The sequence below is a fragment of the Symphalangus syndactylus genome, chromosome 7, assembly GCF_028878055.3.
Source record: "Symphalangus syndactylus isolate Jambi chromosome 7, NHGRI_mSymSyn1-v2.1_pri, whole genome shotgun sequence".
In the NCBI taxonomy this organism is placed as follows: Eukaryota; Metazoa; Chordata; class Mammalia; order Primates; family Hylobatidae; genus Symphalangus; species Symphalangus syndactylus.
Genome location: NC_072429.2, coordinates 151,697,733 through 151,713,141, shown reverse-complemented (window position 1 = coordinate 151,713,141; position 15,409 = coordinate 151,697,733).

Sequence of the window (15,409 nt, the reverse complement as noted above, 5' to 3'; positions counted from 1 at the left end):
TTTGAAGATATTATTTTTCCCAATAGAGGCCTCTTAGCGCTCAGAATGTCCAATTGCATTTTCTACAGAAAGAGTGTTTCAGAAAGGCTCAATCAAAAGTAAGGTTCAACTCTGTTAGTTGAATGCACAGAACAGAAAGAAGTTTCATACGATGCTTCTGTGTAGTTTATATTTGAAAATACTATTTTTTCCACTATTACCCACTTAGCGCTACGAATGTCCAGTTGTATTTTCTACAGACAGAGTGTTTCAAAACTGCTCAATCAAAAGTATGGTTTAACTCTGTTAGCTGAATGCTCAGATCAGAAAGAAGTTTCACAGAATGCTTCTGTGTAGTTTATATTTGAATATATTCCTTTTTCCACTACTACTCTCTTAGCGCTCCAAATGTCCAGTTGCATTTTCTACAGAAAGAGTGTTCAGATCTGCTCAATCAAAAGTATGGTTGAACTCTGTTAGCTGAATGCACAGATCAGAAAGAAGTTTCACGGAATGATTCTGTGTAGTTCATATGTGGAGACATTAATTTTTCCACTATTACCCCCTTAGCGCTCCGAATCTCCACTTGCATTTTCTACAGAAAGACTGTTTCAGAACGGCTCAATCAAAACTAAGGTTAAACTCTTTTAGTTGAACAAACAGAACAGAAAGAAGTTTCACACAATTCTTCTGTGTAGTTTTTATTTGTAGACATTCTTTTTCCCAATATAGGCCTCTTAGCGCTCAGAATGTCCAATTGCAGTTTCTACAGAAAGAGTGTTTCAGAAAGGCTCAATCAAAAGTAAGGTTCAACTCTGTTAGTTGAATGCACAGAACAGAAAGAAGTTTCATACAATGCTTCTGTGTAGTTTATATTTGAACATATTCTTTTTTCCACTATTACCCACTTAGCGCTACGAATGTCCAGTTGCATTTTCTGCAGACAGAGTGTTTCAAAACTCCTCAATCAAAAGTATGGTTTAACTCTGTTAGCTGAATGCTCAGATCAGAAAGAAGTTTCACAGAATGCTTCTGTGTAGTTTATATTTGAATATATTCCTTTTTCCACTACTGCGCTCTTAGCGCTCAAATTGTCCAGTTGCATTTTCAACAGAAAGAGTGTTCAGATCTGCTCAATCAAAAGTATGGTTTAACTCTGTTAGCTGAATGCACAGATCAGAAAGAAGTTTCACCGAATGATTCTGTGTAGTTTATATTTGAAGACATTCCTTTTTCCAATATTACCCTCTTAGCGCTCAGAATCGCCACTTGCATTTTCTACAAAAAGAGTGTTTCATAAATGCTCAATCAAAAATATGTTTTATCTCTGTTAAATGAATTTACAGATCAGAAATAAGTTCCACAGAATGCATCTGTGTAGTTTTTATTTGAAGATATTATTTTACCCAATGTAGGCCTCTTAGCGCTTAGCATGTCCAATTGCAGTTTCTACAGAAAGAGAGTTTCAGAACGGCTCAATCAAAAGTAAGGTTCAAATCTGTTTGTTGAATGCACAGAACAGAAAGAATTTTCACAGAATGCTACTGTGTAGTTTATATTTGAATATATTCCTTTTTCCACTATTACCCTCTTAGCGCTCCGAATGTCCACTTGCATTTTCTACAGAAAGAGTGTTCTGAACTGCGCAATCAAAAGTATGGTTTAACTCTGTTAGCTTAATGAACATATCAGAAATAAGTTTCACACAATGCTTCTGTGTAGTTTTTATTTGAAGATATTATTTTTCCCAATAGTGGCCTCTTAGCGCTCAGAATGTCCAATTGCAGTTTCTACAGAAAGAGTGTTTCAGAAAGGCTCAATCAAAAGTAAGGTTCAACTCTGTTAGTTGAATGCACAGAACAGTAAGAAGTTTCATACAATGCTTCTGTGTAGTTTATATTTGAACATATTCTTTTTTCCACTATTACCCACTTAGCGCTACGAATGTCCAGTTGCATTTTCTACAGACAGAGTGTTTCAAAACTGCTCAATCAAAAGTATGGTTTAACTCTGTTAGCTGAATGCTCAGATCAGAAAGAAGTTTCACAGAATGCTTCTGTGTAGTTTATATTTGAATATATTCCTTTTTCCACTACTACTCTCTTAGCGCTCCACATGTCCAGTTGCATTTTCTACAGAAGGAGTGTTCAGATCTGCTCAATCAAAAGTATGGTTTAACTCTGTTAGCTGAATGCACAGATCAGAAAGAAGTTTCACAGAATGATTCTGTGTAGTTTATATTTGGAGACATTCCTTTTTCCACTATTACCCTCTTAGCGCTCCGAATCTCCACTTGCATTTTCTACAGAAAGAGTGTTTCAGAACGGCTCAATGAAAACAAAGGTTCAACTCTTTTAGTTGAACAAACAGAACAGAAAGAAGTTCCACACAATTCTTCTGTGTAGTTTTTATATGTAGACATTCTTTTTCCCAATATAGGCCTCTTAGCGCTTAGCATGTCCAATTGCAGTTTCTACAGAAAGAGTGTTTCAGAACGGCTCAATCAAAAGTAAGGTTCAACTCTGTTAGTTGAATGCACAGAACAGAAAGAATTTTCACAGAATGCTACTGTGTAGTTTATATTTGAATATATTCCTTTTTCCACTATTACCCTCTTAGCGCTCCGAATGTCCACTTGCATTTTCTACAGAAAGAGTGTTCAGAACTGCGCAATCAAAAGTATGGTTTAACTCTGTTAGCTTAATGAACATATCAGAAATAAGTTTCACACAATGCTTCTGTGTAGTTTTTATTTGAAGATATTATTTTTCCCAATAGAGACCTCTTAGCGCTCAGAATGTCCAATTGCAGTTTCTACAGAAAGAGTGTTTCAGAAAGGCTCAATCAAAAGTAAGGTTCAACTCTGTTAGTTGAATGCACAGAACAGAAAGGAGTTTCATACAATGCTTCTGTGTAGTTTATATTTGAACATATTTTTTTTCCACTATTACCCACTTAGCGCTACGAATGTCCAGTTGCATTTTCTACAGACAGAGTGTTTCAAAACTGCTCAATCAAAAGTATGGTTTAACTCTGTTAGCTGAATGCTCAGATCAGAAAGAAGTTTCACAGAATGCTTCTGTGTAGTTTATATTTGAATATATTCCTTTTTCCACTACTACGCTCTTAGCGCTCCAAATATCCAGTTGCATTTTCAACAGAAAGAGTGTTCAGATCTGCTCAATCAAAAGTATGGTTTAACTCTGTTAGCTGAATGCACAGATCAGAAAGAAGTTTCACCGAATGATTCTGTGTAGTTTATATTTGAAGACATTCCTTTTTCCACTATTACACACTTAGCGCTCCGAATCTCCACTTGCATTTTCTACAAAAAGAGTGTTTCATAACTGCTCAATCAAAAATATGTTTTATCTCTGTTAACTGAATTTACAGATCAGAAATAAGTTTCACAGAATGCATCTGTGTAGTTTTTATTTGAAGATATTCTTTTTCCCAATGTAGGCCTATTAGCGCTTAGCATGTCCAATTGCAGTTTCTACAGAAAGAGTGTTTCAGAACGGCTCAATCAAAAGTAAGGTTCAACTCTGTTAGTTGAATGCACAGAACAGAAAGAATTTTCACATAATGCTACTGTGTAGTTTATATTTGAATATATTCCTTTTTCCACTATTACCCTCTTAGCGCTCGGAATGTCCACTTGCATTTTCTACAGAAAGAGTGTTCAGAACTGCGCAATCAAAAGTATGGTTTAACTCTGTTAGCTTAATGAACATATCAGAAATAAGTTTCACACAATGCTTCTGTGTAGTTTTTATTTGAAGATATTATTTTTCCCAATAGAGGCCTCTTAGCGCTCAGAATGTCCAATTGCAGTTTCTAAAGAAAGAGTGTTTCAGAAAGGCTCAATCAAAAGTAAGGTTCAACTCTGTTAGTTGAATGCACAGAAGAGAAAGAAGTTTCATACAATGCTTCTGTGTAGTTTATATTTGAACATATTCTTTTTTCCACTATTACCCACTTAGCGCTACGAATGTCCAGTTGCATTTTCTACAGACAGAGTGTTTCAAAACTGCTCAATCAAAAGTATGGTTTAACTCTGTTAGCTGAATGCTCAGATCAGAAAGAAGTTTCACAGAATGCTTCTGTGTAGTTTATATTTGAATATATTCCTTTTTCCACTACTACACTCTTAGCGCTCCAAATGTCCAGTTGCATTTTCTACAGAAAGAGTGTTCAGATCTGCTCAATCAAAAGTATGGTTTAAATCTGTTAGCTGAATGCACAGATCAGAAAGAAGTTTCACAGAATGATTCTGTGTAGTTTATATTTGGAGACATTCCTTTTTCCACTATTACCCTCTTAGCGCTCCGAATCTCCACTTGCATTTTCTACAGAAAGAGTGTTTCAGAACGGCCCAATCAAAACTAAGGTTCAAATCTTTTAGTTGAACAAACAGAACAGAAATAAGTTTCACACAATTCTTCTGTGTAGTTTTTATTTGTAGACATTCTTTTTCCCAATATAGGCCTCTTAGCGCTCAGAATGTCCAATTGCAGTTTCTACAGAAAGAGTGTTTCAGAACGGCTCAATCAAAAGTAAGGTTCAACTCTGTTAGTTGAATGCACAGAACAGAAAGAATTTTCATACAATGCTTCTGTGTAGTTTATATTTGAACATATTCTTTTTTCCACTATTACCCACTTAGCGCTACGAATGCCCAGTTGCATTTTCTACAGACAGAGTGTTTCAAAACGGCTCAATCAAAAGTATGGTTTAACTCTGTTAGCTGAATGCTCAGATCAGAAAGAAGTTTCACAGAATGCTTCTGTGTAGTTTATATTTGAATATATTCCTTTTTCCACTACTACGCTCTTAGCGCTCCAAATGTCCAGTTGCATTTTCTACAGAAAGAGTGTTCAGATCTGCTCAATCAAAACTATGGTTTAACTCTGTTAGCTGAATGCACAGATCAGAAAGAAGTTTCACCGAATGATTCTGTGTAGTTAATATTTGAAGACATTCCTTTATCCACTATTACCCTCTTAGCGCTCCGAATCTCCACTTGCATTTTCTACAAAAAGAGTGTTTCATAACTGCTCAATCAAAAATATGTTTTATCTCTGTTAAATGAATTTACAGATCAGAAATAAGTTCCACAGAATGCATCCGTGTAGTTTTTATTTAAAGATATTCTTTTACCCAATGTAGGCCTCTTAGCGCTTAGCATGTCCAATTGCAGTTTCTACAGAAAGAGTGTTTCAGAACGGCTCAATCAAAAGTAAGGTTCAACTCTGTTAGTTGAATGCACAGAACAGAAAGAATTTTCACAGAATGCTACTGTGTAGTTTATATTTGAATATATTCCTTTTTCCACTATTACCCTCTTAGCGCTCCGAATGTCCACTTGCATTTTCTACAGAAAGAGTGTTCAGAACTGCGCAATCAAAAGTATGGTTTAACTCTGTTAGCTTAATGAACATATCAGAAATAAGTTTCACACAATGCTTCTGTGTAGTTTTTATTTGAAGATATTATTTTTCCCAATAGAGGCCTCTTAGCGCTCAGAATGTCCAATTGCAGTTTCTACAGAAAGAGTGTTTCAGAAAGGCTCAATCAAAAGTAAGGTTCAACTCTGTTAGTTGAATGCACAGAACAGAAAGAAGTTTCATACGATGCTTCTGTGTAGTTTATATTTGAACATATTCTTTTTTCCACTATTACCCACTTAGCGCTACGAATGTCCAGTTGCATTTTCTACAGACAGAGTGTTTCAAAACTGCTCAATCAAAAGTATGGTTTAACTCTGTTAGCTGAATGCTCAGATCAGAAAGAAGTTTCACAGAATGCTTCTGTGTAGTTTATATTTGAATATATTCCTTTTTCCACTACTACTCTCTTAGCGCTCCAAATGTCCAGTTGCATTTTCTACAGAAAGAGTGTTCAGATCTGCTCAATCAAAAGTATGGTTTAACTCTGTTAGCTGAATGCACAGATCAGAAAGAAGTTTCACAGAATGATTCTTTGTAGTTCATATTTGGAGACATTCCTTTTTCCACTATTACCCCCTTAGCGCTCCGAATCTCCACTTGCATTTTCTACAGAAAGAGTGTTTCAGAATGGCTCAATCAAAACTAAGGTTCAAATCTTTTAGTTGAACAAACAGAACAGAAAGAAGTTTCACACAATTCTTCTGTGTAGTTTTTATTTGTAGACATTCTTTTTCCCAATATAGGCCTCTTAGCGCTCAGAATGTCCAATTGCAGTTTCTACAGAAAGAGTGTTTCAGAACGGCTCAATCAAAAGTAAGGTTCAACTCTGTTAGTTGAATGCACAGAAGAGAAAGAAGTTTCATACAATGCATCTGTGTAGTTTATATTTGAACATATTCTTTTTTCCACTATTACCCACTTAGCGCTACGAATGTCCAGTTGCATTTTCTACAGACAGAGTGTTTCAAAACTGCTCAATCAAAAGTATGGTTTAACTCTGTTAGCTGAATGCTCAGATCAGAAAGAAGTTTCACAGAATGCTTCTGTGTAGTTTATATTTGAATATATTCCTTTTTCCACTACTACGCTCTTAGCGCTCCAAATGTCCAGTTGCATTTTCAACAGAAAGAGTGTTCAGATCTGCTCAATCAAAAGTATGGTTTAACTCTGTTAGCTGAATGCACAGATCAGAAAGAAGTTTCACCGAATGATTCTGTGTAGTTTATATTTGAAGACATTCCTTTTTCCACTATTACCCTCTTAGCGCTCCGAATCTCCACTTGCATTTTCTACAAAAAGAGTGTTTCATAAATGCTCAATCAAAAATATGTTTTATCTCTGTTAACTGAATTTACAGATCAGAAATAAGTTTCACAGAATGCATCTGTGTAGTTTTTATTTGAAGATATTCTTTTTCCCAATGTAGGCCTCTTAGCGCTTAGCATGTCCAATTGCAGTTTCTACAGAAAGAGTGTTTCAGAACGGCTCAATCAAAAGTAAGGTTCAACTCTGTTAGTTGAATGCACAGAACAGAAAGAATTTTCACAGAATGCTACTGTGTAGTTTATATTTGAATATATTCCTTTTTCCACTATTACCCTCTTAGTGCTCCGAATGTCCACTTGCATTTTCTACAGAAATAGTGTTCAGAACTGCGCAATCAAAAGTATGGTTTAACTCTGTTAGCTTAATGAACATATCAGAAATAAGTTTCACACAATGCTTCTGTGTAGTTTTTATTTGAAGATATTATTTTTCCCAATAGAGGCCTCTTAGCGCTCAGAATGTCCAATTGCAGTTTCTACAGAAAGAGTGTTTCAGAAAGGCTCAATCAAAAGTAAGGTTCAACTCTGTTAGTTGAATGCACAGAACAGAAAGAAGTTTCATACAATGCTTCTGTGTAGTTTATATTTGAACATATTCTTTTTTCCACTATTACCCACTTAGCGCTACGAATGACCAGTTGCATTTTCTACAGACAGAGTGTTTCAAAACTGCTCCATCAAAAGTATGGTTTAATTCTGTTAGCTGAATGCTCAGATCAGAAAGAAGTTTCACAGAATGCTTCTGTGTAGTTTATATTTGAATATATTCCTTTTTCCACTACTACTCTCTTAGCGCTCCAAATGTCCAGTTGCATTTTCTACAGAAAGAGTGTTCAGATCTGCTAAATCAAAAGTATGGTATAACTCTGTTAGCTGAATGCACAGATCAGAAAGAAGTTTCACAGAATGATTCTGTGTAGTTTATATTTGGAGACATTCCTTTTTCCACTATTACCCCCTTAGCGCTCCGAATCTCCACTTGCATTTTCTACAGAAAGACTGTTACAGAACGGCTCAATCAAAACTAAGTTTCAACACTTTTAGTTGAACAAACAGAACAGAAAGAAGTTTCACACAATTCTTCTGTGTAGTTTTTATTTGTAGACATTCTTTTTCCCAATATAGGCCTCTTAGCGCTCAGAATGTCCAATTGCAGTTTCTACAGAAAGAGTGTTTCAGAACGGCTCAATCAAAAGTAAGGTTCAACTCTGTTAGTTGAATGCACAGAACAGAAAGAAGTTTCATACAATGCTTCTGTGTAGTTTATATTTGAACATATTCTTTTTTCCACTATTACCCACTTAGCGCTACGAATGTCCAGTTGCATTTTCTACAGACAGAGTGTTTCAAAACGGCTCAATCAAAAGTATGGTTTAACTCTGTTAGCTGAATGCTCAGATCAGAAAGAAGTTTCACAGAATGCTTCTGTATAGTTTATATTTGAATATATTCCTTTTTCCACTACTACGCTCTTAGCGCTCCAAATGTCCAGTTGCATTTTCTACAGAAAGAGTGTTCAGATCTGCTCAATCAAAACTATGGTTTAACTCTGTTAGCTGAATGCACAGATCAGAAAGAAGTTTCACCGAATGATTCTGTGTAGTTAATATTTGAAGACATTCCTTTATCCACTATTACCCTCTTAGTGCTCCGAATCTCCACTTGCATTTTCTACAAAAAGAGTGTTTCATAACTGCCCAATTAAAAATATGTTTTATCTCTGTTAAATGAATTTACAGATCAGAAATAAGTTCCACAGAATGCATCCGTGTAGTTTTTATTTAAAGATATTCTTTTACCCAATGTAGGCCTCTTAGCGCTTAGCATGTCCAATTGCAGTTTCTACAGAAAGAGTGTTTCAGAACGGCTCAATCAAAAGTAAGGTTCAACTCTGTTAGTTGAATGCACAGAACAGAAAGAATTTTCACATAATGCTACTGTGTAGTTTATATTTGAATATATTCCTTTTTCCACTATTACCCTCTTAGCGCTCCGAATGTCCACTTGCATTTTCTACAGAAAGAGTGTTCAGAACTGCGCAATCAAAAGTATGGTTTAACTCTGTTAGCTTAATGAACATATCAGAAATAAGTTTCACACAATGCTTCTGTGTATTTTTTATTTGAAGATATTATTTTTCCCAATAGAGGCCTCTTAGCGCTCAGAATGTCCAATTGCAGTTTCTACAGAAAGAGTGTTTCAGAAAGGCTCAATCAAAAGTAAGGTTCAACTCTGTTAGTTGAATGCACAGAACAGAAAGAAGTTTCATACGATGCTTCTGTGTAGTTTATATTTGAACATATTCTTTTTTCCACTATTACCCACTTAGCGCTACGAATGTCCAGTTGCATTTTCTACAGACAGAGTGTTTCAAAACTGCTCAATCAAAAGTATGGTTTAACTCTGTTAGCTGAATGCTCAGATCAGAAAGAAGTTTCACAGAATGCTTCTGTGTAGTTTATATTTGAATATATTCCTTTTTCCACTACTACTCTCTTAGCGCTCCAAATGTCCAGTTGCATTTTCTACAGAAAGTGTTCAGATCTGCTCAATCAAAAGTATGGTTTAACTCTGTTAGCTGAATGCACAGATCAGAAAGAAGTTTCACAGAATGATTCTGTGTAGTTCATATTTGGAGACATTCCTTTTTCCACTATTACCCCCTTAGCGCTCCGAATCTCCACTTGCATTTTCTACAGAAAGAGTGTTTCAGAATGGCTCAATCAAAACTAAGGTTCAAATCTTTTAGTTGAACAAACAGAACAGAAAGAAGTTTCACACAATTCTTCTGTGTAGTTTTTATTTGTAGACATTCTTTTTCCCAATATAGGCCTCATAGCGCTCAGAATGTCCAATTGCAGTTTCTACAGAAAGAGTGTTTCAGAACGGCTCAATCAAAAGTAAGGTTCAACTCTGTTAGTTGAATGCACAGAACAGAAAGAATATTCACAGAATGCTACTGTGTAGTTTATATTTGAATATATTCCTTTTTCCACTATTACCCTCTTAGCGCTCCGAATATCCACTTGCATTTTCTACAGAAAGAGTGTTCAGAACTGCGCAATCAAAAGTATGGTTTAACTCTGTTAGCTTAATGAACATATCAGAAATAAGTTTCACACAATGCTTCTGTGTAGTTTTTATTTGAAGATATTATTTTTCCCAATAGAGGCCTCTTAGCGCTCAGAATGTCCAATTGCAGTTTCTACAGAAAGAGTGTTTCAGAAAGGCTCAATCAAAAGTTAGGTTCAACTCTGTTAGTTGAATGCACAGAACAGAAAGAAGTTTCATACAATGCTTCTGTGTAGTTTATATTTGAACATATTTTTTTTCCACTATTACCCACTTAGCGCTACGAATGTCCAGTTGCATTTTCTACAGACAGAGTGTTTCAAAACTGCTCAATCAAAAGTATGGTTTAACTCTGTTAGCTGAATGCTCAGATCAGAAAGAAGTTTCACATAATGCTTCTGTGTAGTTTATATTTGAATATATTCCTTTTTCCACTACTACGCTCTTAGCGCTCCAAATATCCAGTTGCATTTTCAACAGAAAGAGTGTTCAGATCTGCTCAATCAAAAGTATGGTTTAACTCTGTTAGCTGAATGCACAGATCAGAAAGAAGTTTCACCGAATGATTCTGTGTAGTTTATATTTGAAGACATTCCTTTTTCCACTATTACCCTCTTAGCGCTCCGAATCTCCACTTGCATTTTCTACAAAAAGAGTGTTTCATAACTGCTCAATCAAAAATATGTTTTATCTCTGTTAACTGAATTTACAGATCAGAAATAAGTTTCACAGAATGCATCTGTGTAGTTTTTATTTGAAGATATTCTTTTTCCCAATGTAGGCCTATTAGCGCTTAGCATGTCCAATTGCAGTTTCTACAGAAAGAGTGTTTCAGAACGGCTCAATCAAAAGTAAGGTTCAACTCTGTTAGTTGAATGCACAGAACAGAAAGAATTTTCACATAATGCTACTGTGTAGTTTATATTTGAATATATTCCTTTTTCCACTATTACCCTCTTAGCGCTCCGAATGTCCACTTGCATTTTCTACAGAAAGAGTGTTCAGAACTGCGCAATCAAAAGTATGGTTTAACTCTGTTAGCTTAATGAACATATCAGAAATAAGTTTCACACAATGCTTCTGTGTAGTTTTTATTTGAAGATATTATTTTTCCCAATAGAGGCCTCTTAGCGCTCAGAATGTCCAATTGCAGTTTCTACAGAAAGAGTGTTTCAGAAAGGCTCAATCAAAAGTAAGGTTCAACTCTGTTAGTTGAATGCACAGAAGAGAAAGAAGTTTCATACAATGCTTCTGTGTAGTTTATATTTGAACATATTCTTTTTTCCACTATTACCCACTTAGCGCTACGAATGTCCAGTTGCATTTTCTACAGACAGAGTGTTTCAAAACTGCTCAATCAAAAGTATGGTTTAACTCTGTTAGCTGAATGCTCAGATCAGAAAGAAGTTTCACAGAATGCTTCTGTGTAGTTTATATTTGAATATATTCCTTTTTCCACTACTACTCTCTTAGCGCTCCAAATGTCCAGTTGCATTTTCTACAGAAAGAGTGTTCAGATCTGCTCAATCAAAAGTATGGTTTAACTCTGTTAGCTGAATGCACAGATCAGAAAGAAGTTTCACAGAATGATTCTGTGTAGTTTATATTTGGAGACATTCCTTTTTCCACTATTACCCTCTTAGCGCTCCGAATCTCCACTTGCATTTTCTACAGAAAGAGTGTTTCAGAACGGCCCAATCAAAACTAAGGTTCAAATCTTTTAGTTGAACAAACAGAACAGAAATAAGTTTCACACAATTCTTCTGTGTAGTTTTTATTTGTAGACATTCTTTTTCCCAATATAGGCCTCTTAGCGCTCAGAATGTCCAATTGCAGTTTCTACAGAAAGAGTGTTTCAGAACGGCTCAATCAAAAGTAAGGTTCAACTCTGTTAGTTGAATGCACAGAACAGAAAGAATTTTCATACAATGCTTCTGTGTAGTTTATATTTGAACATATTCTTTTTTCCACTATTACCCACTTAGCGCTACGAATGCCCAGTTGCATTTTCTACAGACAGAGTGTTTCAAAACGGCTCAATCAAAAGTATGGTTTAAGTCTGTTAGCTGAATGCTCAGATCAGAAAGAAGTTTCACAGAATGCTTCTGTGTAGTTTATATTTGAATATATTCCTTTTTCCACTACTACGCTCTTAGCGCTCCAAATGTCCAGTTGCATTTTCTACAGAAAGAGTGTTCAGATCTGCTCAATCAAAACTATGGTTTAACTCTGTTAGCTGAATGCACAGATCAGAAAGAAGTTTCACCGAATGATTCTGTGTAGTTAATATTTGAAGACATTCCTTTATCCACTATTACCCTCTTAGCGCTCCGAATCTCCACTTGCATTTTCTACAAAAAGAGTGTTTCATAACTGCTCAATCAAAAATATATTTTATCTCTGTTAAATGAATTTACAGATCAGAAATAAGTTCCACAGAATGCATCCGTGTAGTTTTTATTTAAAGATATTCTTTTACCCAATGTAGGCCTCTTAGCGCTTAGCATGTCCAATTGCAGTTTCTACAGAAAGAGTGTTTCAGAACGGCTCAATCAAAAGTAAGGTTCAACTCTGTTAGTTGAATGCACAGAACAGAAAGAATTTTCACAGAATGCTACTGTGTAGTTTATATTTGAATATATTCCTTTTTCCACTATTACCCTCTTAGCGCTCCGAATGTCCACTTGCATTTTCTACAGAAAGAGTGTTCAGAACTGCGCAATCAAAAGTATGGTTTAACTCTGTTAGCTTAATGAACATATCAGAAATAAGTTTCACACAATGCTTCTGTGTAGTTTTTATTTGAAGATATTATTTTTCCCAATAGAGGCCTCTTAGCGCTCAGAATGTCCAATTGCAGTTTCTACAGAAAGAGTGTTTCAGAAAGGCTCAATCAAAAGTAAGGTTCAACTCTGTTAGTTGAATGCACAGAACAGAAAGAAGTTTCATACGATGCTTCTGTGTAGTTTATATTTGAACATATTCTTTTTTCCACTATTACCCACTTAGCGCTACGAATGTCCAGTTGCATTTTCTACAGACAGAGTGTTTCAAAACTGCTCAATCAAAAGTATGGTTTAACTCTGTTAGCTGAATGCTCAGATCAGAAAGAAGTTTCACAGAATGCTTCTGTGTAGTTTATATTTGAATATATTCCTTTTTCCACTACTACTCTCTTAGCGCTCCAAATGTCCAGCTGCATTTTCTACAGAAAGAGTGTTCAGATCTGCTCAATCAAAAGTATGGTTTAACTCTGTTAGCTGAATGCACAGATCAGAAAGAAGTTTCACAGAATGATTCTGTGTAGTTCATATTTGGAGACATTCCTTTTTCCACTATTACCCCCTTAGCGCTCCGAATCTCCACTTGCATTTTCTACAGAAAGAGTGTTTCAGAATGGCTCAATCAAAACTAAGGTTCAAATCTTTTAGTTGAACAAACAGAACAGAAAGAAGTTTCACACAATTCTTCTGTGTAGTTTTTATTTGTAGACATTCTTTTTCCCAATATAGGCCTCTTAGCGCTCAGAATGTCCAATTGCAGTTTCTACAGAAAGAGTGTTTCAGAACGGCTCAATCAAAAGTAAGGTTCAACTCTGTTAGTTGAATGCACAGAACAGAAAGAAGTTTCATACAATGCATCTGTGTAGTTTATATTTGAACATATTCTTTTTTCCACTATTACCCACTTAGCGCTACGAATGTCCAGTTGCATTTTCTACAGACAGAGTGTTTCAAAACTGCTCAATCAAAAGTATGGTTTAACTCTGTTAGCTGAATGCTCAGATCAGAAAGAAGTTTCACAGAATGCTTCTGTGTAGTTTATATTTGAATATATTCCTTTTTCCACTACTACGCTCTTAGCGCTCCAAATGTCCAGTTGCATTTTCAACAGAAAGAGTGTTCAGATCTGCTCAATCAAAAGTATGGTTTAACTCTGTTAGCTGAATGCACAGATCAGAAAGAAGTTTCACCGAATGATTCTGTGTAGTTTATATTTGAAGACATTCCTTTTTCCACTATTACCCTCTTAGCGCTCCGAATCTCCACTTGCATTTTCTACAAAAAGAGTGTTTCATAAATGCTCAATCAAAAATATGTTTTATCTCTGTTAACTGAATTTACAGATCAGAAATAAGTTTCACAGAATGCATCTGTGTAGTTTTTATTTGAAGATATTCTTTTTCCCAATGTAGGCCTCTTAGCGCTTAGCATGTCCAATTGCAGTTTCTACAGAAAGAGTGTTTCAGAACGGCTCAATCAAAAGTAAGGTTCAACTCTGTTAGTTGAATGCACAGAACAGAAAGAATTTTCACAGAATGCTACTGTGTAGTTTATATTTGAATATATTAATTTTTCCACTATTACCCTCTTAGTGCTCCGAATGTCCACTTGCATTTTCTACAGAAAGAGTGTTCAGAACTGCGCAATCAAAAGTATGGTTTAACTCTGTTAGCTTAATGAACATATCAGAAATAAGTTTCACACAATGCTTCTGTGTAGTTTTTATTTGAAGATATTATTTTTCCCAATAGAGGCCTCTTAGCGCTCAGAATGTCCAATTGCAGTTTCTACAGAAAGAGTGTTTCAGAAAGGCTCAATCAAAAGTAAGGTTCAACTCTGTTAGTTGAATGCACAGAACAGAAAGAAGTTTCATACGATGCTTCTGTGTAGTTTATATTTGAACATATTATTTTTTCCACTATTACCCACTTAGCGCTACGAATGACCAGTTGCATTTTCTACAGACAGAGTGTTTCAAAACTGCTCAATCAAAAGTATGGTTTAACTCTGTTAGCTGAATGCTCAGATCAGAAAGAAGTTTCACAGAATGCTTCTGTGTAGTTTATATTTGAATATATTCCTTTTTCCACTACTACTCTCTTAGCGCTCCAAATGTCCAGTTGCATTTTCTACAGAAAGAGTGTTCAGATCTGCTCAATCAAAAGTATGGTTTAACTCTGTTAGCTGAATGCACAGATCAGAAAGAAGTTTCACAGAATGATTCTGTGTAGTTTATATTTGGAGACATTCCTTTTTCCACTATTACCCCCTTAGCGCTCCGAATCTCCACTTGCATTTTCTACAGAAAGACTGTTACAGAACGGCTCAATCAAAACTAAGTTTCAACACTTTTAGTTGAACAAACAGAACAGAAAGAAGTTTCACACAATTCTTCTGTGTAGTTTTTATTTGTAGACATTCTTTTTCCCAATATAGGCCTCTTAGCGCTCAGAATGTCCAATTGCAGTTTCTACAGAAAGAGTGTTTCAGAACGGCTCAATCAAAAGTAAGGTTCAACTCTGTTAGTTGAATGCACAGAACAGAAAGAAGTTTCATACAATGCTTCTGTGTAGTTTATATTTGAACATATTCTTTTTTCCACTATTACCCACTTAGCGCTACGAATGTCCAGTTGCATTTTCTACAGACAGAGTGTTTCAAAACGGCTCAATCAAAAGTATGGTTTAACTCTGTTAGCTGAATGCTCAGATCAGAAAGAAGTTTCACAGAATGCTTCTGTGTAGTTTATATTTGAATATATTCCTTTTTCCACTACTACGCTCTTAGCGCTCCAAATGTC